At 37.8% G+C, this 25,554-nt stretch overlaps 1 protein-coding gene and 1 pseudogene across 8 annotated transcripts in view; one reads left to right on the forward strand and one right to left on the reverse strand.

Annotated features, from left to right (window-relative positions):
- The window catches only part of KCNT2 (potassium sodium-activated channel subfamily T member 2), a 379,220-nt gene that overhangs the window by 340,579 nt on the left and 13,087 nt on the right, over nucleotides 1-25,554 (reverse strand). The window lies entirely within an intron of this gene.
- LOC132354226 (large ribosomal subunit protein uL11m-like) lies at nucleotides 19,736-20,375 on the forward strand (annotated as a pseudogene).

The raw sequence follows: 25,554 nt of genomic DNA on the forward strand, positions 1-25,554 counted from the left end.
GAGTCATAAGTAAAACGTTCATAGCACTAAGCTATGTCCCTTGACTACAGCAGAGCTGCTAGTGCCCTGCCCTCTAGCCAGGAAACATTCCAACCATTATTCAGATGAAGAAAGGTTTGTCAGTTGAGCTGACTTTAATGTACTAACCTACAGATAACCTGGCTATAGGTTTATAGCCTATAGCCTGTATGACTACCGCAGATATAACATGACCATATAATATGCATTGTTTTTTATATTTTTCAAAAATGTTTCTATCTATAGTCTAAAATTCATTATCCCAACTGCCTTGTTAGCTTAAGTTGGGGACGGTATGGTAGCTAACATTTGGTGAATATTTGGGAAGGGCCAAACAGTGTTTCAGGTTTTTTATATACATGTCTTCAATGAATCCTAACATCAACAATTCAATATGGTGACACTCAGTTTTGATGGGAAGAATTAAAGCTCCCAAGATTAATTAACTCAAGGCCAGTGATATAAAAAGCAATATAAACACAGATATATCTGATTCAAAAACTAGTGTTCCTGGCTTTACTACCATTTTATAAAGAGGAAACTGAGATTTGGAGTATTAAACTAATTATCCAAGGAGATACATGCAGGGATATCACAGGAATTTGAATGTTTTTTTCTATTTGAATCTACTGTCTTCTAAAGGACCTATACTATTTAGAAAAACATTCCAGGCAAAACTCATTAGGAGTACAGTTAGTAGCGTGTTTCAGACTGAAATAGATATTGTCATGCATAAGATTATGTGAAAAGTTTGCACGTTATTCCTAGTGTACAATTCTAAAAGCATCTGGAAGGTCTCATAGCGAAAGAATGAATAAACGTGTATCTGAAAATTATAAAGTAAATGGAAAATACTGCTAATACGTTATTCAACATCTTGTATTATTTTTTCTTATCTGTAGAGACCTGCCCTTTTGAATAAAAAAAGTACCTTTGGCTACATTTAAATATACATGTTTACATTATATAGTGAATTAAAGATTTTTAAATCACTAGGCATTGTTGGTTTTGAGTTCATCTATTTTTTTTTCAATCAATTCTTGTTGTTCATGGATTCCATATTTGAGAATTTGCCTACTTGCTAGCACATCGCACAGTATGTGGGATATTAGTTCCCTGACCAGGGATCTAACCCATGCACCCTGCAGTGGAAGCGTGGAGTCTTAACCACTGGACCACCGGGGAAGTCCCTGAGTTCATTTATTTTTAAATTTTTATTGGAGTATAGTTTATTTACAATGCTGTGTTAGTTTCAGGTGTACAGCAAAGTGAATCAGTTATACATATATCCACTCTTTTTTTTTAGATTCGTTTCCCATATAGGCCATTACAGAGTATTGAGTAGAGTTCCCTGTGCTATACAGCAGCTTCTTTTTTTTTTTTTTTAAACTTTTTTTTTTAATTTTTATTTATTTATTTATTTATTTATTTTTATTTATTTATGGCTGTGTTGGGTCTTCGTTTCTGTGCGAGGGCTTTCTCTAGTTGTGGCAAGTGGGGACCACTCTTCATCGCGGTGCGCAGGCCTCTCACTATCGCGGCCTCTCTTGTTGCGGAGCACAGGCTCCAGACGCGCAGGCTCAGTAATTGTGGCTCACGGGCCTAGTTGCTCTGCGGCATGTGGGATCTTCCCAGACCAGGGCTCGAACCCGTGTCCCCTGCATTGGCAGGCAGATTCTCAACCACTGCGCCACCAGGGAAGCCCCATACAGCAGCTTCTTAATTGTTATCTATTCTGTATATAGTAGTGTGTATATGTCAGTCCCAATCTCCCAATTTATCCCTCCCCCCCTTATTCCCTGATAACCATAAGTTTGTTTTCTACATCCGTGACTCTACTTCTGTTTTGTAAATAAGTTCATTTGTACCCTTTTTTTTTAGATTCCACATATAAACAATATCATATATTTGTCTCTCTGTGTCTGACTTCCATCACTCAGTATGACAATCTCTAGGTCCATCCATGTTGCTGCAAATGGCATTATTTTGTTCTCTTTTATGGCTGAGTAATATTCCATTGTATATATGTACCACATCTTCTTTATCCATTCCTCTGTTGATGGACATTTAGGTTGCTTCCATGTCTTGGCTATTGTAAATAGTGCTGCAATGAACACTGGGGTACATGTGTCTTTTTGAATTATGGTTTTCTCAGGGTATACGTCCAGTAGTGGGATTGCTGGGTCATATGGTAGTTCTATTTTTAGTTTTTTAAGGAACCTCCATACCTGAGTTCATTTTTAAAGATTGCTAAAAATGAATTCCTTGAGCAATCAATCCCATCAGTGACAGTTCTCCTTCCTTCTTGCCCATATTTTCTTAAGTGATGCAGTCAATGAAGTTAATTAAACTCTTCTTTCCCAGCAAAGCATTTTCTTGAAAAAAGTGATCAACTCTTGTTGTCTTTGCACAAAGAATTTCTAAGTAAATATCCATGTAAGGACTTCTGATGACACATTGAACAGAGAAAAAAAATTACTTGAAGGAATTTTGCCATTTTTATCTGATTATACCAACAAATTACTCTTAGTGTATCAACCGCTAGAAGAAAATATAGAGTTCTTATAAGAATGTGTACAGTGATAATCAGTTAAAAACCAACATCTATCCTGTAGCTTCTACTGGCCTAGATAGAGTAACAGACACCAGATCCACACACACACACCCCAGAAACAACAAAAAGACTGACAACACACACACAAAATTTCAAGGCAATGAACCTCAGGCAACAGAGGATGGTATTCCCGGAAAGATGAGAAACAAACGAGGTGAGCCCTACAGTTGCCTCGGTTTACTGTAACTGCTTTGAGAAAGTTGCTCACAGACAGGAAGATCCAGATGGAGCCTGGCAGCCTCTGAACTGAGAAGACAGAGCTAAGTGTCTGGAAAAACCAAGGCAGCTAGAAATCACAGGATTCAGGACCAGACAGGAGAGGGCTGCACAGGGAAAAAACTCTGGAGATAAGCAGACATTCTCAAGTACTCAGCTGACTGCTGATTATCACATGCATGCCAGGAAACTAAGGCTGGGAAAGAACCAGCGGTAACAGTGCCTGGCAAGAACAAAGGGCCAGGAACTGTACCCAGGCTTACACCAAATAGCCTGCAGAAACTCAGGATGCCCAGGGCTAGAGGACTCAAAGGGTCTTGCCTCAGTAGTGGGAAATAATAAACGTTAGTCTGAGCACTGCTCTGGGGCTGCCTGACAAATTTCAAAAGCAAGACCTGAAAGGATCAAACAGTTTCCAAATAACAACGTTCCAAGATAAAGCTCAGAATATTCACAGAAATATAAAATATCTGTCTCAAAAGATAGAATGCACAATGTTTGGAATCCAATACAAAATCACTAGGAAAAAAAAAATCACTAGGAATGCAAAGAAACCAGAAAATACAATCCTTTGAAGTTCAAGTTCTTTGTTTCCTTCTCACGTGTGCTAATTTAGAGTTTGTGGATACTTTTCTCATTAGGAAAAAAGGACAACAAGCCATGAGAAATGTAATCTGCACTGCTTTCAGGATGTTGTAAGATTTTACTTAATGCTATGTATTACTTATTTGCTGTCCTAGATCACTGATAGAAGAGAACAGAGCTCAAGGCACAGAGATTGATATTAGAAAAAGTTTTCATTTGTAAGCAAAATTTAGAAATGAGTAGTCATTACAGACTCCATCATTAGCAGAAAAACGAGCCAACTGAAACGGCTCCGGAATTGACACAGATGTTAGATAACACAGAAGGACGAGAAGCACCTTTGTACCTGGAAAGACCAAGTTACTGGGAAGTGGGAACCTTGGGAGTAGAGGAAGGGCTGGGGAGAAAAGGTCTATTAGTACCAACATCCCCTGCTCCATCACACACAATTAGGCAAATATCATTCCCTGACCCCCAGAACACTGGACGATGAAAGAGGTTAGACCAGGATGGACCAAGGTAGACCAGGGAGAACAGAAAGTGGGGAGGGAGGTGGCACTGTCCAAGACAGGGGGCTTATGCTAAAGGCTGCTATTGTAAGTTAATGTATAAATGACTTCTTTTCCAAGATTTAGAGGATTCAAATCTGGACAAACTAGCCCAGGAGGTAAGAACTACAGATGGGGGCAGGGGCTGGGGGGGTGAAGGGGACAATGACAAAGAAACAGGCAGCTCCTCTCCATATCATTCCCAGTAAAGTCCACAGGCAACAAATCCCATCCATTCATAGAGCTTCCAGTTAATTCTTGGTCATTCACTACTAAATTAATGAAATGTAATAATAAAAAGACCTACACCGAGGTACGTCATCATGAACTATCAGAAGAATGGAGATGAAAGTTTTCAATACCTAGAAGTGAGTGACATTCAAATGATCATGGGGTTCTCAACAGCAGCACAAGAGAATAACAGACAGTGGAACAGTTCCTTCCAAATTCTAAAAGGAAATAAGTTTCCAAAATAAATTTTGTATTTAGTCACATGTAATGGTAGAATAGCAATATATTTAGACATGTCCAAACTCAAAATCTTTCCTTTTAAAAACCCTTTCTCAGGAAGCTTCTGGAAGATGTATTCCACCAACAGAAAAGAGTAAACAAACTTAGAAAATAGGAGACTCCAATATGAAAATGAGGAGAACCCCCAAGATGATGGAGCAATGATGAACTGAAGTCCCAGATCAACAGAGAGAAAGTGATAAAGAAGCCGAAAGAGTTGAATCCAGAATGAAGCATGAAGATGGTTCAGTGGGAGGGCAAGGGGTACCTGAGTAACTCCACAGAGAACAAGTGAGGATTTGAGGCTGTTTCTGACCTTAGCACAACTTGAACCATCCTGACTGATACAATCCTTGATGTGTTTGACCACACTGAGAAAGCCTTTATATATAGTTCTGCTAGAGCATTGTGGGAAAACTAGGCAAACAAACAAACAAACCCAAAAAATGAAAATGATTAAACTCCTAAGAAGCAAAAAATCTGAATAAGAAAAATTTAATCCTAATACATTACTACATTACTCAGCTCTGAGCAATATTTCAATAGTCGTAAAATATACATCCTTGGCATCCCCTAAGCAAGCAGGATTATAGTGGGGGGATGGGGAGTGGAAGGCGTGTGTGGTGGTGGTGTAATTGGACTTCTAACTCCTCATCTTCTATAGAAGGAAGTCAACAAATACTGCCTGAAATTGAAAAGCTAAGAAATATACTACAGTGAGTTAAAAACTCTATAGAAGAAACAGATAAAAAACTGAAAAGTGTTTCTGTCTGAAAGGTAAACCATGGAAGGGTTGATAACATGATGGCAGGGGCCAAATGTTTTGTTTTAATAAATTTATTTATTTATTTTTGGCTGTGTTGGGTCTTCGTTGCTTCCCGCGGGCTTTCTCTAGTTGCGGCCAGCGGGGGCTACTCTTCATTGTGGTGTGCGGGCTCTAGGCACACGGGCTTCTCACTGTGGTGGCATCTCTTGCTGCAGACAGAGCATGGGTTCTGGGCGCACGAGCTCAGTACTTGTGGCTCGGGGGCTCTAGAGCGCAGGCTCAGTAGCTATGGCGCATGGGCTTAGTTGCTCCGTGGCATGTGGGATCTTCCCGGACCAGGGTTCGAACCCGTGTGCCCTGAATTGGCAGGCGGATTCTTAACCACTGTGCCACCAGGGAAGTCCCGGGCCAACTGTTTTTGTTGGTCTTGTTTTCTTATTCTAAGCCTTAGGATAACTGCTGACTTTTTGAACAATGTACATGTATTTTGATAAAAACACTTTTTCAAAACCAGGTCATTTATTCTCAAGGAATTACAGCAACTACAGCTATTTATAAAACAAGCAAGATTTTAAAACAGATTAAACATTTAAACATCGGTCTATATGGAATACAATCTTTTTAGCATTTTTAGCTATTAATATCACAAAGGCTTAGCATAAGATCACATAAATGCTAATCTGTGGCAAGAAAATACAGATTAGGTTGCAGTGCTTCACTTTTTTATATAATAGAAAAATTGTTTTTACATATTTAGGGAGTGGGAAGCAGGAGATATTTTTCCTAAGTATTTCATTTTTGTAACTTCCCAAATCCATTTGCTTACAAAGGCACTGCATTCTTTTATCTATTTATCTATTTATTACTTTAAATTTGTATGTTATCTTAAACTTTAAAAAATGTGAGGGAGGAAATCTGGTGGGAAAACACAAGGAAAAGGCACATCACCTTATCTGACATTTTAAGCTCTCTCTTTGGACTCAATATGGTAAGAAATAAATTATAACTTCTGATAATGTATAATTATTGTCATGGGTTAAAAATGCAAGGTCTTACACCCCAATGTTCATAGCAGCACTATATACAATAGCCAAGACGTAGAAACAACCCAAGTGACCATCAACAGACAACTGGTTTAAGAAGATGTGGCATATATACAATGGAATATTACTCAGTCATAAAAAGGAATGAAATAATGCCATTTGCAGCTACATGAATGGACCTAGAGATTGTCATACTGAGTGAAGTAAGTCAGACAAGGAGAGACAAATATTACATGATATCACTTATATGTGGAATCTAAAAAAGAATACAAATGCATCTATTTATAAAACAGAAACAGACTCACAGACATAGAAAACAAATTTATGGTTACCAAAGGGGAGAGGGAGAGAGGCAGAGATACATTAGGAGTATGGGATTAACAGATACTACTATAACATAAAATAGGTAACTAACAAGGATCTACAGTATAGTACAGGGAACTACATTCAATATCTTGTAATGACCTGAAAATCATAACTAAGTCACTTTAAGGTACTCCTGAAACTAGCACAAAATCGTAAATCAACTATACTTCACTTTGATAAAAACCACCACCAACAACAAAAATGCAATGTCTAATGTGGGCACCTTCGGTACTAAACAAAAAGAGTTACTTTCCTTTTTATGCAAACAGGCAAAGTGAATCTGCAAAAGTGAAGCTGAGATTTGAGAGGATTTGGGGGATTAGGTAGAAGGACAGAGGGCAAATTGTGCAAGCTGCCTTACCAAAGAAGGTCAAGTTCCCAGTTTCTTCAGTCCTGACCACTATCTTAGTACCTCTAACAAACACTCAAGACAGGGCATCTTGGACTGGGCTTGGTTCAAAGACCACAATTGGTTCTGAATTGTGTTCTCACCACATCATTTACTTTGCAGTGATCCATCATTGCATGCTTAAGCTGCATAAGCTTATCCAAACTAGAAAAAAAAGTAGAATAAAGTTTGATGAAGGTTGGGAAAGAGTAAAATATAGAAGATTATGAGAATAGAGATCTATAGAAAAGAAAGTCTTCCTAAAAATGCTGAGACAAAGGCTAATAAGTAAGTAATGGCTGGTCAAAAATATGGCTGGGTGGCAGGGTGTGGGTGGAGTGCAATGTCTCTGGAGGTGGTCACTCCTTCCAGACAGAGGAGCTCTCAGACATCAGCCAGAGATGGAAACCCTGAGGCAAAAAAATTAAGACAACTCTCAATGGTCTAGATGAGAAGGATGACCGCATCCATTATAGAAGTAAGAACGAAAATGGAGACATTTACATGAGCCGTCTATGAGCTGAATCAGTGAGATTCACGCTAAACCAAGGTTTAGGTAGAATTTCATGCTCCTGGTTTGGGCAACTGGTTGTGTGTTGCTACCATTCCCCCAAAACAAAATACCAGAGAAGAGATAGTTGTAAAGAGACAAAATTAATTTTGGATACTCTACACTGAGGTGTCTCTTGAATGTCAGCTATGCAAAGATGTTCAGTGGGAAAAGGTAAATATAATTTTAGGTATATATAAATTTAGATAAAGGAGCAAGACAAATATAGAGATTTGGAAATCATCAATGCATCATTAAAGTTACTAAAATTTGAGTGAAATGAACTAGAAAGAGGTAAGAAGTGAAGAGAGCAAAACACCAAGAAAGGGCCCTTGGTAAACCATAATTTTTAGGAGTAAGTAAAAGAAAGGAAAACCTATAAAGGAGAACTAAGAAAGAACGTACAGGACATAAACTGAAGGAGAATGATGTAGAAATCAGGAGAAGGAGGTTTTTGGGAATTCCCTGGTGGTCCAGTGGTTAGGACACTGTACTTTCACTGCCAGGGCCCAGGTTCAATGCCTGGTCAGGGAACTAAGATCCCACAAGTGGCGTGGTGCTGCCCAAAAGAAAAATTAAAAAAAAAAAAAAGAGAGAGAGAGAGAGAAAAAGATATCAAAAAAGAAGAAGAGGAGAAACAGAGAAAACTGTTCATTGGATCTGGCATAATAAAGATGATCAGAAACTCTAAGAGAAGTGTCAGTGGAGCAGTAAGACAAAAAGAAGTACAGGAAGTGGAGGGTAAATAAGAGGCAGAAAAGAAAATCAGAGGCTAGAAATGAATGGCGAGAATCCTGGAAGTGGAGTGGAAAGGGACTGAAGCTCTTGCTGACAGGTGAAAGTCAATCAGTTTGGTGCCAGTGAAGACATGAGGGCTGCAAGGACAAGAAGTCATACAGTGGGAGGTTGCAGGGTATGTTCCCAGAAGTAAAGCAATTCTGGTCACAGGAGGGTCCAGCCTTACAAGAGGATGCTGAAGAAAGCTGGACGTGAAAGTCATCAAAATAAAGGAACCACAGAGGCAAGATCCCGAAGGGGTCGTTCACTAAGGTAAGGAAACTGAAAAGGGGAATAGCAGAATCTGGGATGAGAAGAAAAAACGGAACCTGTACCCATACCCTCCATGACTATGAAAGAACCACTAAAAGTTGGGAGAACACAGTGACGAGGAAAAAACAAAGGTCATAATAAAAAAAAATGCACCTCAAAGATACGGAGATGTAATGGTCTATAATTTATAAGGTCAGCAACACACCCCCAGACCTGTGGTATGTGGGGAACAGCGTGAAAATGGGCAGTTTTCATGGAAAAGATGTTCACGTTACAGCTTGATTCCTATTAAAATGAGCAGATGTGGACTTCCCTGGTGGCGCAGTGGTTAAGAATCCACCTGCCAATGCAGGGGACACGGGTTCAAGCCCTGGTCAGGGAAGATCCCACATGCCGCGAAGCAAGTAAGCCAGTGCGCCACTACTACTGAGTCTGTGCTCTAGAGCCCGCAAGTCACAACTACTGAGCCCACGTGCCACAACTACTGAAGCCCATGCGCCTAAAGCCCGTGCTCTGCAACAAGAGAAGCCACCGCAATGAGAAGCCCGCGCACCGCAATGAAGAGCAGCTCCCACTTGCTGCAACTAGAGAAAGCCCATGCACAGCAACGAAGACCCAACGCAGCCAATAAATAAATAAATTTATTTTAAAAAAAAAAGATTTAAAATAAGCAGATGCAGCATCATGGATGGACCTAGATATTGAGTGAAGTAAGTCACAAAAAGACAAATATCATATAATAACGTTTATATGTAGAATCTAAAAAAAAGGGTACAAATGAACTTACAAAACAGAAGTAGAGTCACGGATGTAGAAAACAAACTTATGGTTACCAGGGGATAAGAGGGGGGAGGGATAAACTGGGAGACTGGGATTGACATATACACACTACTATATATAAAATGGATAACTAATAAGAACCTGCTGTATAGCACAGGGAACTCTTCTCAATACTCTGTAATGGCCTATTTGGGAAATCCAAAAAAGAGTGGATATATGTATATGTATAACTGATTCACTTTGCTGTACACGGGAAACTAACACAACATTGTAAATCAACTGTACTCCGATAAAAATTTTTAAAAATAAAATAATATAAGCAGGTGCAGTGGACTCTCTTTGAAAAATATTGAGTGCATAAGAAAATGTATTTATGATGGTGCAAGAATTCCAGAAGATTCCGAAGAAAGTAGGGTTAGCAGACAGGACAGTGTCTGCACAGTTAAATCAGCAGAGTGTGGGGATAAGACAAAGAATACAGATGAATGAACATATTCCCAGAAAAGTATATCACCAAACATTGCCATGACTAGAAATACTGTTGTCAAAAGGAAAATCCTGCCTTTTTTCCCTAACTGAATTTTTTGTTAATAGTAAATTGATAGGCTTTGCTAGAACAGGAACCTTGGGACTCAGGGTGAAATTACTTGGCTTCAAGATTCCATAATGGAATTCTGCTTAAGTTTCTAGGAAGACAAGTGGAGAGAAATATACAGCCAAAGGAAAATAGTCAAGACAGCTACTAAAATAAAAATTGAGGAAAAAAAAATTTTTAAACAGTAAGCAGTACAATTTACAATTTCTTCCACTATATCTCACCATAACAAACTATATATTTTTCACAGGTCCTTCCCTTGATCTCTTAACTGCAGTATTTAATAAGTGCTCATGGAAGAACAAAAGTCTCATTGTCTGTGACTAATGAAAGAAAGAAATCCTCACCTTGGAGCTTGACTCTCCAAAGCACAATCACCATATTTTGTTAAAATAGACTCAAAACCTAGGAAACAAAAGACAGCAATAAACTTTCACTATCAAGATTCAGCTTTTTTCAAAGCTACTTTATCTCACTCCCAAAGGCAGTAAGATTATTACCCTCATTTTATAGTTGAGGACTCTGAAAACTACAGAGATTAAATAATTGCCCAAGACCACACAGTTACTAACTACTATTTCAAGAGTGAGTGGCTTTTTTTCTTTCCTTGGCCATGCCATGAGGCATGCGAGATCTTAGATCCCTGACCAGGGATCGAACTCGGGCCACTGGCAGTGGAAGCATGGAGTCCTAAACACTGGACCGCCAGGGAATTCCCAAGAGTGAGTGGCTTTTGAATATCTCAGCTTTTATAGTTCAATGTGAATGTGAATTAAATAGTACTTGAATGGGGATGAAATATGCAGGAAAACAAAAAACAGGGAAAAAAATAAAACATTTAAAACAGAAAGCTGCTGCCCTATTGTCTTGGGAATAGTATGCCTTAAATGTGATGATTTACTTGAAATAATAAAAATCTTACTATTATTCATTTACATCACTAGCTTTTCCTAGCAGTCAAGGTCTATGTGTGATTTGTTCAGCTTTTCCCTTTCTTTTTGTTGCTACCAGCACAGAGCAAAATAGAGATTTTACTAGCAAGCAAAAGCATTATCTTATTGTAAGCATTTTGAAATTTCATAAAAGCAGTAACTTTTATTGTTATTCCTAACACATGCACTGACGTGTCAATTTCCTTGTTTTTTTCTTCTTTGCTTTTGTTTTGCTAATAATATGCATGTATGATGATATAAGAAAAATACATAAGGAAAGTAAATATATATAATGAGACAAGGATGATACCCAAGGAATGTAGAAAAGACTAATATAGCACTCCCTAGGCAACCATGTTATAAACTTCTTTTTTACAATGACCTAACACCTGCATAGTTATGGGCACTAATTAATAATTACTGTATCTAGAAACTGAAACATGTTTCTAGAGTACAGTATGGAAATATACGTTAAAAGCTTTAAAATTGACATGGTAATTCCACATTTAGGAATTTATTTTAGGAAAATCAACAGCACGGCCTTAGAAATGCTTACACATATTTGGAGACAAGAATGTGAACTATCAGCATGAAAGCAACCTAAAGCCTAATAACAATACAAATTAAATAAATATTATACACTCATATCATGGAATACTACACAATCATAAATAATCTCATTTCAGGAATCTACTTAAAGATACACTTCACTTAACAGATTTAATTAGATCTACTTGACAATATGTTAAGTGAAAATAGCAGTTGACAAAACTGTATCTTCAAGAGGACAGACAGCAGAAGTAAGAAGAACTACAATACTGCAGCCTGGGGAACAAAAACCACATTCACAGAAAGACAAACAAGATGAAAAGGCAGAGGGCTATGTACCAGATGAAGGAACAAGACAAAACCCCAGAAAAAAAATTAAAAGAACTGGAGATAGGCAACCTTCAAGAAAAAGAATTCAGAATAATTATAGTGAAGATGATCCAGGACCTCAGAAAAAGAATGGCGGCAAAGATCGAGAAGATACAAGAAATATTTAACAAAGACCTACAAGAACTAAAGAACAAACAGAGATGAACAATACAAATGCAGAGATGAACAATACAATATCTGAAATGAAAAGTATACTAGAAGGAATCAATAGCAGAACAACTGAGGCAGAGAATAGATAAGTGATGTGGAAGACAGAATGGTGGAATTCTGCAGAACAGAATAAAGAAAAAAGAATGAAAAGAAATGAAGACAGCCTAAGAGACCTCTGGGAAAACATTAAACGCAACAACATTTGCATTACAGGGGTCGCAAAAGGAGAAGAGAGAGAGAAAGGAACCAAGAAAATATTTGAAGAGATTATAGTCAAAAACTTCCCTAACATGGGAAAGGAAATAGCCACCCAAGTACAGGAAGTGCAGAGAGTCCCAGGCAGGATAAACCCAAGGAGAAACACGCCGAGACACATAGTAATCAAATTGACAAAAATTAAGGACAAAGAAAACTTATTGAAAGCAACAAGGAAAAAACAACAAATATATACAAGGGAACTCCCATAAGGTTAACAGCTGATTTCTAAGCAGAAACTCTACAAGCCAGAAGGGAGTGGCATGATATATTAAAAGTGAAGAAAGGGAAAAACCTACAACCAAGATTACTCTACCCAGCAAGGATCTCATTCAGACTTGACAGAGAAATCAAAAGCTTTACAGACAAGCAAAAGCTAAGAGAATTCAGCATCACCAAACCACTCTACAACAAATGCTAAAGGAACTTCTCTAAGTGGGAAACACAAGAGAAGAATAGAACCTACAAAAACAAACCCAAAACAATTAAGAAAATGGTAATAGGAACATACGTATCAATAATTACCTTAAACATGAATGGATTAAATGCGCCAACCAAAAGACACAGGCTTGCTGAATGGATACAAAAACAAGACCCATATATATGCTGTCTACAAGAGACCCACTTCACACCTAGGGACACATACAGACTGAAAGTGAGGGGATGGAAAAAGATATTCCATGCAAATGGAAATCAAAAGAAAGCTGGAGTAGCAAGACTCGTACCAGATAAAATAGACTTTAAAATAAAGAATGTTACAAGAGACAAGGAAGGAAACTACATAATGAAAAGGAATCAATCCAAGTAGAAGATATAACAAATATAAATATATATGCACCCAACATAGGAACACCTCAATACGTAAGGCAACTGCTAACAGCTATAAAAGTGGAAATCTACAGTAACACAGTAATAGTGGGGGACTTTAACACCTCACTTACACCAATGGACAGATCATCCAAACAGAAAATTACTAAGGAAACACAAGCTTTAAATGACACAATAGACCAGACAGACTTAATTAATATTTATAGGACATTCCATCCAAAAACAGCAGATTACACTTTCTTCTCAAGTGCACACGGAACATTCTCCAGGATAGATCACATCTTGGGTGACAAATCAAGCCTCAGTGAATTTAAGAAAATTGAAATCATATCAAGCATCTTTTCTGACCACAACGCTATGAGATTAGAAATCAATTACACGGGAAAAAATCATAAAAAACACAAATACATGGAGGCTAAACAATATGTTACTAAATAACCAAGAGATCACTGAAGAAATCAAAAAGGTAATCAAAAAATACCTAGAGACAACTGACAACGAAAACACGATGATCTAAAACCTATGGGATTCAGCAAAAGCAGTTCTAAGAGGGAAGTTTATAGCAGTACAAGGCTACCTCAAGAAACAAGAAAAATCTCAAATAAACAATCTAACCTTACACCTAAGGGAACTAGAGAAAGAAAAACAAACAAAACCCAAAGGTAGTAGAAGGAAAGAAATCATAAAGAGCAGAGCAGAAACAAATGAAATAGAAACAAAGAAAACAATAGCAAAGATCAATAAAACTGTCAGCTGGTTCTTTGAGAAGATAAACAAAATTGATAAACCATTAGCCAGACTCATCAAGAAAAAGAGGGAGAGGACTCAAATCAATAAAATTAGAAATGAAAAAGGAGAAGTTACAACAGAGACTGGAAATACAAAGTATCCTAAGAGACTACTACAAGCAACTCTATGCCAAAAAAATGGACAACCTGGAAGAAATGGACAAATTCTTACAAAGGTATAACCTTCTAAGACTGAACCAGGAAGAAATAGAAAATATGAACAGACCAATCACAAGTAATGAAATTGAAACTGTGATTAAAAATCTTCCAACCGGGGGCTTCCCTGGTGGCGCAGCGGTTGAGAATCTGCCTGCTAATGCAGGGGACACGGGTTCGAGCCCTGCTCTGGGAAGATCCCACATGCCACGGAGCAACTAGGCCCGTGAGCCACAACTACTGAGCCGGCGCGTCTGGAGCCTGTGCTCCGCAACAAGAAAGGCCACGATAGTGAGAGGCCCGCGCACCGTGATGAAGAGTGGCCCCCGCTTGTCACAACTGGAGAAAGCCCTCGCACAGAAACGAAGACCCAACAAAGACAAAAAAAAATGAATAAAAAAAAAAAATCATCCAACAAACAAAAGTCCAGGACCAGACGGCTTCACAGGTGAATCCTATCAAACATTTACAGAAGCGCTAACATCCATCCTTCTCAAACTCTTCCAAAAACCTACAGAGGAAGGAAAACTCCCAAACTCATTCTATGAGGCCACCATCACCCTGATACCAAAACCAGACAAAGATACTACAAAAAAAGAAAATTACAGACCAATATCACTGATGAATATAGATGCAAAAATCCTCAACAAAATACTAGCAAACAGAATCCAACAACATATTAAAAGGATCACGCACCATGATCAAGTGGGATTTATCCCAGGGATGCAAGGATTCTTCAATATACGCAAATCAATCAATGTGATACACCGTATTAACAAACTAAAGAATAAAAACCATATGATCATCTCAATAGATGTAGAAAAAGCTTTTGACAAAATTCAACACCCATTTATGATAAAAACTCTCCAGAAAGTAGGCATAGAGGGAACCTACCTCAACATAATAAAGGCCATATACGACAAACCCACAGCAAACATCATTCTCAATGGTGAAAAACTGAAAGCATTTCCTCTAAGATCAGGAAGAAGACAAGGATTTCCACTCTTCCCACTACTGTTCAACATAGTTTTGGAAGTCCTAGCCACGGTAATCAGAGAGGAAAAAGAAATAAAAGGAATACAAATTGGAAAAGAAGAAGTAAAACTGTCACTGTTTGCAGATGACATGATACTATACACAGAGAATCCGAAAGATGTCACCAGAAAACTACTAGAGCTAATCAATGAATTTGGTAAAGCTGCAGGATACAAAATTAATGCACAGAAATCTCTTGCATTCCTGTATATTAATGATGAAAAATCTGAAAGAGAAATTAAGGAAACACTCTCATTTACCATTGCAACAAAAAGAATAAAATACCTAGGAATAAACCTTCCAAAGGAGACAAAAGATCTGTCTGCAGAAAACCATAAGACACTGATGAAAGAAATTAAAAATTTAACCAACAGATGGAGAGACATACCATGTTCTTCGATTGGAAGAATCAATATTGTGAAAATGACTATAGTACCCAAAGCAATCTACAGATTCAATGCAATCCCTATCAAATTACCAGTGGCATTTTTTACAGAACTAGAAAAAAAAATCTTAAAATTTGTATGGAGACAAAAAAGACCCTGATTAGCCAAAGCAGTCTTGAGGGAAAAAACCAGAGCTGGATGAATCAGACTCCCCGACTTCAGAGTATACTATAAAGCTACAGTAATCAAGACAATATGGGACTGGTACAAAAACAGAAATATAGATCAATGAAACAGGATAGAAAGCCCAGAGATAAACCCATGCACCTATGGTCAACTAATCTATGACAAAGGAGGCAAGGATATACAGTGGAGACAAGACACTCCATTCAATAAGTGGTGCTGGGAAAACTGGACAGCTACATGTAAAAGAATGAAATTAGTACACTCCCTAACACCATACACAAAAATAAACTCAAAATGGATTAAAGACCTAAATGTAAGGCCAGACACTATCAAACTCTTAGAGGACAACATAGGCAGAACACTCTATGACATAAATCACAGCAAGATCCTTTTTGACTCATCTCCTAGAGAAATGGAATTTTAAAAAAATAAACAAATGGGACCTAACGAAACTTAAAAGCTTTTGCATAGCAAAGGAAACCATAAACAAGATGAAGACAACCCTCAGAATGGGAGAAAATATCTGCAAATGAAGCAACTGACAAAGGATTAATCTCCAAAATTTACAAGCAGCTCATGCAGCTCAATATCAAAAAAACAAACAACCCAATCCAAAAATGGGCCGAAGACCTAAATAGACATTTCTCCAAAGAAGATATACAGATTGCCAACAGACACATGAAAGAATGCTCAACATCATTAATCATTAGAGAAATGCAAATCAAAACTACAATGAGATATCATCTCACACCTGTCAGAATGGCCATCATCAAAAAATCTACAAACAATAAATGCTGGAGAGGGTGTGGAGAAAAGGGAACCCTCTTGCACTGTTGGTGGGAATGTAAATTGATACAGCCACTATGGAGAACAGTATGGAGGTTCCTTTAAAAACTACAAATAGAACTACTATACGACCCAGCAATCCCACTACTCTGAATATACCCTGAGAAAACCATAATTCAAAAAGAGTCATGTACCAAAATGTTCACTGCAGCTCTATTTACAAGAGCCAAGACATGGAAGCAACCTAAGTGTCCATCAACAGATGAATGGATAAAGAAGATGTGGCACATATATACAATAGACTATTACTCAGCCTTAAAAAGAAACGAAATTGAGTTATTTGTAGTGAGGTGGATGGACCTAGAGTCTGTCATACAGAGTGAAGTAAGTCAGAAAGAGAAAAACAAATACCATATGCTAACACATATATATGGAATCTAAAAAAGAAAAAAAAAATGGTCATGAAGAACCTAGGGGCAAGACGGGAATAAAGACACAGACCTACTAGAGAATGGACTTGAGGATACGGGGAGGGGGAAGGGTAAGCTGGGACGAAGTGAGAGAGTGGCATGGACATATATACACTACCAAACGTAAAAACAGATAGCTAGTGGGAAGCAGCCGCATAGCACAGGGAGATCAGCTCAGTGCTTTGTGACCACCTAGAGGGGTGGGATAGGGAGGGTGGGAGGGAGGGAGATGCAAGAGGGAGGAGATGTGGGAACATATGTATATGGATAGCTGATTCACTTCGTTATAAAGCAGAAACTGACACACCATTGTAAAGCAATTATACTCCAATCAAGATGTTAAAAAAAAAAAAAGGATGAAATTAGAACACTCCCTAACACCATACACAAAAATAAACTCAAAATGGGTTAGAGACCTAAATGTAAGACCGGATACTATAAAACTTAGAGGAAAACATAGGAAGAACACTCTTTGACATAAATCACAGCAAGATCTTTTTTGATCCACCTCCTAGAGTAATGGAAATTAAAACAAAAATAAACAAATGGGACCTAATGAAACTTCAGAGCTTTTGCAAAGCAAAGGAAACTACAAACAAGATGAAAAGACAACCCTCAGAATGGGAGAAAATATTTGCAAACGAATCAGCGGACAAAGAATTAATCTCCAAAATATATAAACAGCTCATGCAGCTCAATGTCAAAAAAACAAACAACCCAATCCAAAAATGGGCCAAAGACCTAAAAAGACATTTCTCCAAAGAAGATATAGAGATGGCCAAGAAGCACATAAAAAGCTGCTCAACATCACTAATTATTAAAGAAATGCAAATCAAAAGTACAATGAGGTATCACCTAACACCAGTTAGAATGGGCATCATCAGAAAATCTACAAACAACAATTGCTGGAGAGGGTGTGGAGAAAAGGGAACCCCCTTGCACTGTTGGTGAGAATGTAAATTGACACTATGGAGAACTGTATGGAGGTTCCTTAAAAAACTAAAACTAGAATTACCACATGACCCAGCAATCACACTACTGGGCATATACCCAGAGAAAACCGTAATTCATAAAGACACATGCACCCCAATGTTCATGGCAGCACTGTTTACAATAGCCAGGTCATGGAAGCAACCTACATGCCCATCAACAGATGAATGGATAAAGAAGTGGTACATATATACAATGGAATATTACTCAGCCATAAAAAGGAATGAAATTGGGTCATTGTAGAGACGTGGATGGATCTAGAGACTGTCATACAGAGTGAAGTACATCAGAAAGAGAAAAACAAATACCGTATATTAATGCATATATGTGGAACCTAGAAAAATGGTACAGATGATCCGGTTTGCAGGGCAGAAATAGAGACACAGATGTAGAGAACAAACATATGGACGCCAAGGGGGGAAAGTGGCGGGGTAGGGGTGGTGGTGTGATGAATTGGGAGATTGGGATTGACATATATACACTAATATGTATAAAATGGATAACTAATAAGAACCTGCTGTATAAAAAATAAATTAAATTTAAAAAACAAAAAAAAAACTATCTTCTCTGGTAAAACTCCATTCATGTAAACAAAATCCATTAAAGTCACTACAAATAAAATAAACAATATGTATACATAGATATGCAAATAGTCAAAGTATTTTATGTATTCTTTGAACAATTTTACACATTAAAATGTATCAACCATATTTAAAAATGTTATAAAAAATACTATTTAGCATAGTATTTGTAGTCCAGAAGTTATTGGGACTAAAGAATAAAGTTTGATTTTTAAAATAAAAGAATAAAATTATTTGAATGATCTATTATCAACTGAGTTTTCTAATAAGTTTAAACATAATATTTTGCCTCATTTTTCTGTTCTAAAACTAAAACTAGCTATCGTTGGGGTGTCTACACAATCCAAAGACAACCTCCCTGAAAAGAGCCACATCCTTCTCAATCTAAGAAGTTGCCCCTCCCTTATAAAAGTATGAATAGGTATATTTGTGGCATTTATTATATTCATTGACACATTATATTTAGCTACCACTGCATATCCCTGATATTCTTGGATCTCTATGGGTGTCTTGAAAATATCTAACTTTCCCTTTTATTCATTGTGTCAGTTATTGAATCCAAAGCCTATCATATTCATGTCATTTCATTAAAAGCAGCCTTTAATTTAGGCATATAAATAGTTAAATCAATTTTTACTAAGCATTACCTAGGATGTGCTCCTATAAACCTTCTAAAAGACATTTTTTAAATAAAAGAAATGGCTTTCCTCTTGCTTTCCTCATTCCTATACCAGAGAAAACATTTTTGTAGCCACTGTTGTTTTAAAAACAGCATGGCCTGCTAGACTTTGGGAAATCACCAAAATGTTAAAGAAGATATTAAAAGGAATAAGGCTAAGTGCACTACTTCTTTTCAAGCATTACCTGATCAGTTACGGTCCCTCTTTCTCATAATTCATCTTAAATATGCCAGATCAGCAAAATTATAAAAGGAACTATATAAAAATTCCACACCTGCCGTACGTGATCAAGAGATGCCTGCTACTGCCAGACCCCACATTTATTAATGAGCAGAACATATTATAATTGTTACAAGAAAGACTTGTTACAAGAAAGAGATAAAGTGCTGTAGTCACTGGGATGCAGGCCAGGTTTTAGAAGATGTCCCAGTCCCCCTCCTCCTCTTCCCCCTCCCCCTCCTCCCCCCTCCTCCTCCCCCCTTCCTCCTCCCCACCTCCCCCTTGCTGTAGACCTGAAATGAATTAAGGTCGGGAACTCCGCATCATGTCAAGGCTAAGCCAGGCCACTCAGGCCCTCAGGAAGCCCGAGGCCAGCGACATGATCCGGACCATTGGCCCGGGCCCCCGCTAGGCCCCGTCCTGGGTCAGCAAGGCGTTTCTGTCAACCAGTTCGGTAAGGAGTTCAACGAGAAGACCAAGGACATCAAAGAAGGCATTTCTCTGCCTACCAAGATTTTTGTGAAGCCTGACAGGGCATTTGAAATCAAAATTGGCCAACCCACTGTTTCCTACTTCCTGAAGGCAGCTTCTGGGATTGAGAAGGGGGCCCCGCACACAGGGAAAGAAGTGGCAGGCCTGGTGCCACTGAAGCATGTGTAGGAGATCACCGGTGTCAGAGCTCAGGATAACGCCTTTGCCCTGCAGGACGTGCCCTGTCCTCTGTTGTCCACTCCATCACTGCATCTGCCCGTTCCCTGGGCATTTGCGTGGTGAAGGACCGCCGTTCTGAAGAGCTGGCAGCTTTCCACAAGGAGCGAGCCCTGTTCCTGGCTGCTCAGAAAGAGGCAGATTTGGCAGCCCAGGCAGAAGCTGCCAAGAAGTGACCCCTGTCCCCCACCCTCCAGGATTTTGAAGGGGGCCAGTTGGGAAGGCTGGGACAGAGGGGAGGAAGGGAGGTCACATCAACCTGACCTCTCCCTGGCAGAGTTCAGCCCACCTGTTTCCCCATAACCTGGCAGGACCTTCAGTCTCTTCACTGCTCTTCCAGATAATGTAGGATGTGCTTTTTCAGGTAAAGAATGACTCTTCAGTGAGGGGGGTTGGTGTGGTTGGTCTACATTAAAATTTTAGATAAAAAAAAGCTCCTGCTTCTAAATTGACATTTTGAGTAATATCACCTGGCAGTAAGGAAGCATTCACCTCAGCTACACCTTATATATCTATATTATATATAGATATAGATCTACATCTATCTATATATCTGTATTCCCTTCCTTATTATCTACTATCAGCACCAAAAATACCAAAACTTCCTCAACACCTATATGATTAAATGTTGACTCTGTGAAAAGAAGCTTTGCACTCTCAAGACCCGTTAACTACCATAACATAGGGATGATTTACAGAGGCTCACAATTTTCCAAAGGGTCCAGTTACAAGTTAGTGCAGTGTTTATAACATTATAATTGTTTTGTTTGTTTTGTTTTGTTTTTTGGCCGCACTGCACAGCGTGCAGTATCTTTGTTCGGGACCAGGGATCGAACCCGTGCCCCCTGTAGTGGAAGTGCAGAGTCTTAACCCTGGACCGCCAGGGAAGTGCCTATAACGTTATAATTTTCATAAGGGAATTTAAGAACCTTCCCATATTGGACCATTCTGTTTATCAAGAGAAGACTTAGGATACCTGCTGAGATTACAATTTCCTCTGAGAACTGCTCAGAAATGAAGGCAAACAAACAGTTAAAGAATTACACTTAGAGTTAGAATTATACTTAGAATTGGAATTATGGGTTCCCTACCCCAATAGCCATATCACTTGCCTAACTTCCATCCCTCCTCACCCACCCACCAACACACACACATACATTTTTTTTTTTCCCCATAAACAAACCTGATTTTGTTTGCACACCTTGAAGTGGCAAAGTTCTTCAGAGGAGGCTGAGTCCGCCTCCAGCCCCCGAGGTCTCATTGCTCTGGCCATGGTTTGGTTTGGGCACAGCACAAACCAACTCCAGCCAACAGCACATGAGAGCATATCTGTCAGGATGCCTCTGGCAACGCTTTTCTCACTTTAAAGAAGGGCTTAATACAAGGACAATTCTTTTGTCTACCTCTTGACTTTGTCACTGGAACCAGAGGAGCCATTCAGGGACCAAGGGGACAAGCTCCAGGAGACAGATAGAGTAACACATGTCAATGGAAGCCATGGAGAAAACAGACATATCCTGGGGTCTAAAGTCAACCCTGAAACTATAGTAGTTCCAGACATCTTGTTTTATTGAGTGTATCTTAGCTGGGTTTTCTAGGATTTGCCACTGAGAGAACAGAGACTTTCTGCTACTGTGTCAGGCATTTAAATTCTCTTTAGTTGAAGAAATAGACTCACAGACATAGAAAACAAACCTATGGTTCCCAAAGGGGAGAGGGGGGTGGGGGAGGGATAAATTAGGAGGTTGGGATTAACATATACACACTACTATATATAAAATATGTAACCAACAAGGACCTACTGTATAGCACAGGGAACTCTACTTAATATCTTGTAATAACCTATAATGGAAGGGAATCTGAAGAAGAATATATACATATGTATAACTGAATGTATAACTGAACTGCTATGCTGTACACATGAAACTAACATGATATAGTAAATGAACTATACTTCAATTAAAAAAAGAAGAAAAAAATAAAAATAAAAAATAAATTATCTTTAGTTGAGTTTCTGCCTATAAAATGCAACATGAGATTGGTTTACCTTTCCATACATGTTGTGAAGAATACAAAACCAATAAATTTTAAAAGGATTAAATACAATATAATAGCTTTTTTATGTATTAATGTACATAATATCGTCACATAATTCTTTTTCCCCTGTGCTAGCTCCACAATTTACTCATACTTATTTTTATGTAGTATGCTATACAATAATTGCTTGTTTATTTGTCCTTCTCTCCTTTCTAAGATAAATGAAGGTGGGAACACCTTATTCTTTGTTTTCATAGGCTTAGCACAGACCACAATTCATGGTCAGGCCTTAACTATTGCTTGTTGAATTGAATTCAATGTTATCAATAATGAAAATGAGTATATTAAAGAGCACCTTCCTTGGATGTTTTGCAAGGCATAATTAGATACTAGAGATTTTGCTCCCTAGAATTTATAACCCCAGTGAATAATATCAAGTTGCACTGCACAAACATGACAAACACTAACCCAAATTGATCCTCTTTTCATATTTCCTCTCATTTCACAACATTGATATTCTTCACCCCGATCCATTTTCACATTTGTTAATGACACTTCCAAAGTATTTTATTGAATTCTTTTTTTTTTTTTGGCCATTTTCACTATCACTGCTCTACCTCTTTTATCCCATTAAAGTAGCTTAATGAATTTCCTACTCTTCCAGTAGTTTCTAAAGCTACAACTTTAATCACGCCACTTCTTTATTCAAAACCTTTCAACAATTCCCCACAGTCTACAGAAAAAAAAAAAAAAAATCACACTCTTCAACTTGGCAATATAAGTTCTCCTACAGTCTTCCCCCAAACTACTGATATCCATTATTGATCCACAAGTATCCTATACTATGTCCAATCTAGTCTACTTCCTGCATCTTTTCCTAGAACATGCCCCATGGAAGACCCACCATACCTCTGGGCTAGCCATTACTACTTTTTGTCTAATACATGAATCCTAATATATAAAATTTACTTTCTAAAACTCTCCAAGAAGCTCTTTCTAATACTCCCATAATACTGTCCCTTGTACCATGTTCTACTTTATGGGAGTTATTTTGCATGTCTTATGTCTCCCACACAATATAAGCTCAAGGATGGTATGAGCGTGGGATTGTATCATTCAAGTACCTTGCATACATCATCCTAACTCATATGGTAGCAGGCATAAGTTCAATGTGAACACAATTTGAGATGCACAGAGGAACTTCCCCTCACTTTATTATACGGGTTTACTAAAAGGAGACATTACTTGGAATATGTAGTAGGAGGAACAGAATCAGCAAGTCAGAGCAACTTTATAATGAACATTAGTCTTTTTTTAAAAAACACATTTAATTTTATATTTCTGTAAGTGACTAGAGTTTGTTTCTCTCCTACCTGCCATGTGGTAAAGAGATGTATTATAAGCTTCTTTCTGATACTGAAGAGGAGAATGAAGTGAAATCAAAAGTGTTCATTCTATTGGACAAAAACAGCAGGTAAAGATCTGACTTGGTAAATAGAATAATAATTGGAATATACATGTTTTGGAAGAATGTGCCTCCTTCTATTCAAAGACTTGGAACATGTTTAGATAACTGTCACTGATATATTTCACATATTTTTTATTCCTCTAGAAAATCATTCTATTCACACTAACACTGCAAAATTAAACATACTCAACTATTATAAGCACTGTTCCTCAATTAAAAAAAAACTTTTTTTTACAGTATTTAAGACCAAAAGAATTCATTCTGTTCATCCCAATTATATAAGTATTACTACCACTACCTATCTGATCTTTTCAACACCTCCACAAGTCTCTTGGACAATGGCACTGCTGGCTGTCAAGCAGACTGATGGCTTTCACTGAGCAGCCCTATATGTAAAATTCAGAATTCACTTTAACAGTCATTTGAACTGTCACTGTACGAATTATGGACTGAAGCACATTCTGCTTTGCCATTTTGAAAGGAAAGCTTCTTGTGAATATTAAACTAGAAGTGGGAATGGCATTTTCAACTCAAATGATTTAAACTACATACCTGGGTTTAGAAGGAGCTTTAAAAAACTATTTTGTTTCCATGGAGAAAAACATCTCAAATTCAAATGATCTTGTACTTTTATTATAATAATGTATATATGTATGTATGTGGTGCACATATATATTCATGCTGTGACTTTTTTTTCTTTTAAAAATATCTTCCTTATATTACAGAATTAAAATTCTTGGAGCCTTTGTGTAAACCACGTGTGTTAAATAATATAGGAAGATCCAAAATGAATTGAAGACATGACTTTTTCCCTAGAAAGTTATATGTTATACCTGAAATAACATGTGAGTAATTGTAAAACAACATCATGATACGTAAAATATATTGAATAGCCTGAGTGATTTCAAAGATTTCATTAGTAACTCTGGCTCTGTGTTTGGATTTGGGTCCAATCATGAAGCGGGGGGATGACGTGAACAGGAAGAGATGCCAGGAAGCCTCAGAACGTGGTGTGATACCAGCAAAGGCAATGAAGTGGATATCAGTATGGGAGGTGGGGAGTGATTTCTGTGAGTAACTACAGTGACTAAATTTCAAAAAGCAGTTTAGGAAAAATTAATGAAGATATTATGTGCTCATAGACTGGAAGAATTAATATTGTTAAAATGTCCATACTACCCAAGGTAATCTAGAGATTCAATACAATCCTTATCAAGATTCCAATAGTGTTTTTTCACAGAAATAGAACAAACAACCCTAAAATTTATTTGGAATCATAAAAGACCCCAAATAGCCAAAGCAATCTTGAGAAATAAGAACAAAGCTGGAGGCAACATGCTCTCTGATGCCAAACTATATTACAAAGCTATAGTAATCAAAACAGTAAGGTATTAGTATAAAAACAGACACTAGATCAATGGAACAGAATAGGGAACCCAAAAATAAACCCATGCATATATGTTCAATTAGTTTACAACAAAGGAGGCAAGAATATACAATTAGGGCAAGGACAGTCTCATCAATAAATGGTGTTGGGAAAATTAGGCAGCCACGTTGAAAAGAATGAAACTGGACAATGATATTACACCATGCAAAAAATTAACTCAAAGTGGATTGATTAAAGACTTAAACATAAGACCTGAAACTATGAAACTCCTAGAAGAAACCATAGGCGGTAAGGTCTTGACATAGGCCTTGGTGATCATTTTGAATCTGACACCAAAAGCAAAAGCAACAAAAGCAAAACTAAACAAGTGAGACTACTTCAAACTAAAAAGCTTCTACACAGGAAAGGAAACCATCAACAAACTGAAAAGGCTGCCTACCAAATAGGAGAAAATATTTGCAACTGATAAATCTGATAAGGGGCTGATATCCAAAATATATAAAGAATTCATACAACTCAATAGCAAAAAAGCAAGCAATCTGAT

The sequence above is a fragment of the Balaenoptera ricei genome, chromosome 1, assembly GCF_028023285.1.
Source record: "Balaenoptera ricei isolate mBalRic1 chromosome 1, mBalRic1.hap2, whole genome shotgun sequence".
Classification (NCBI taxonomy): Eukaryota; Metazoa; Chordata; class Mammalia; order Artiodactyla; family Balaenopteridae; genus Balaenoptera; species Balaenoptera ricei.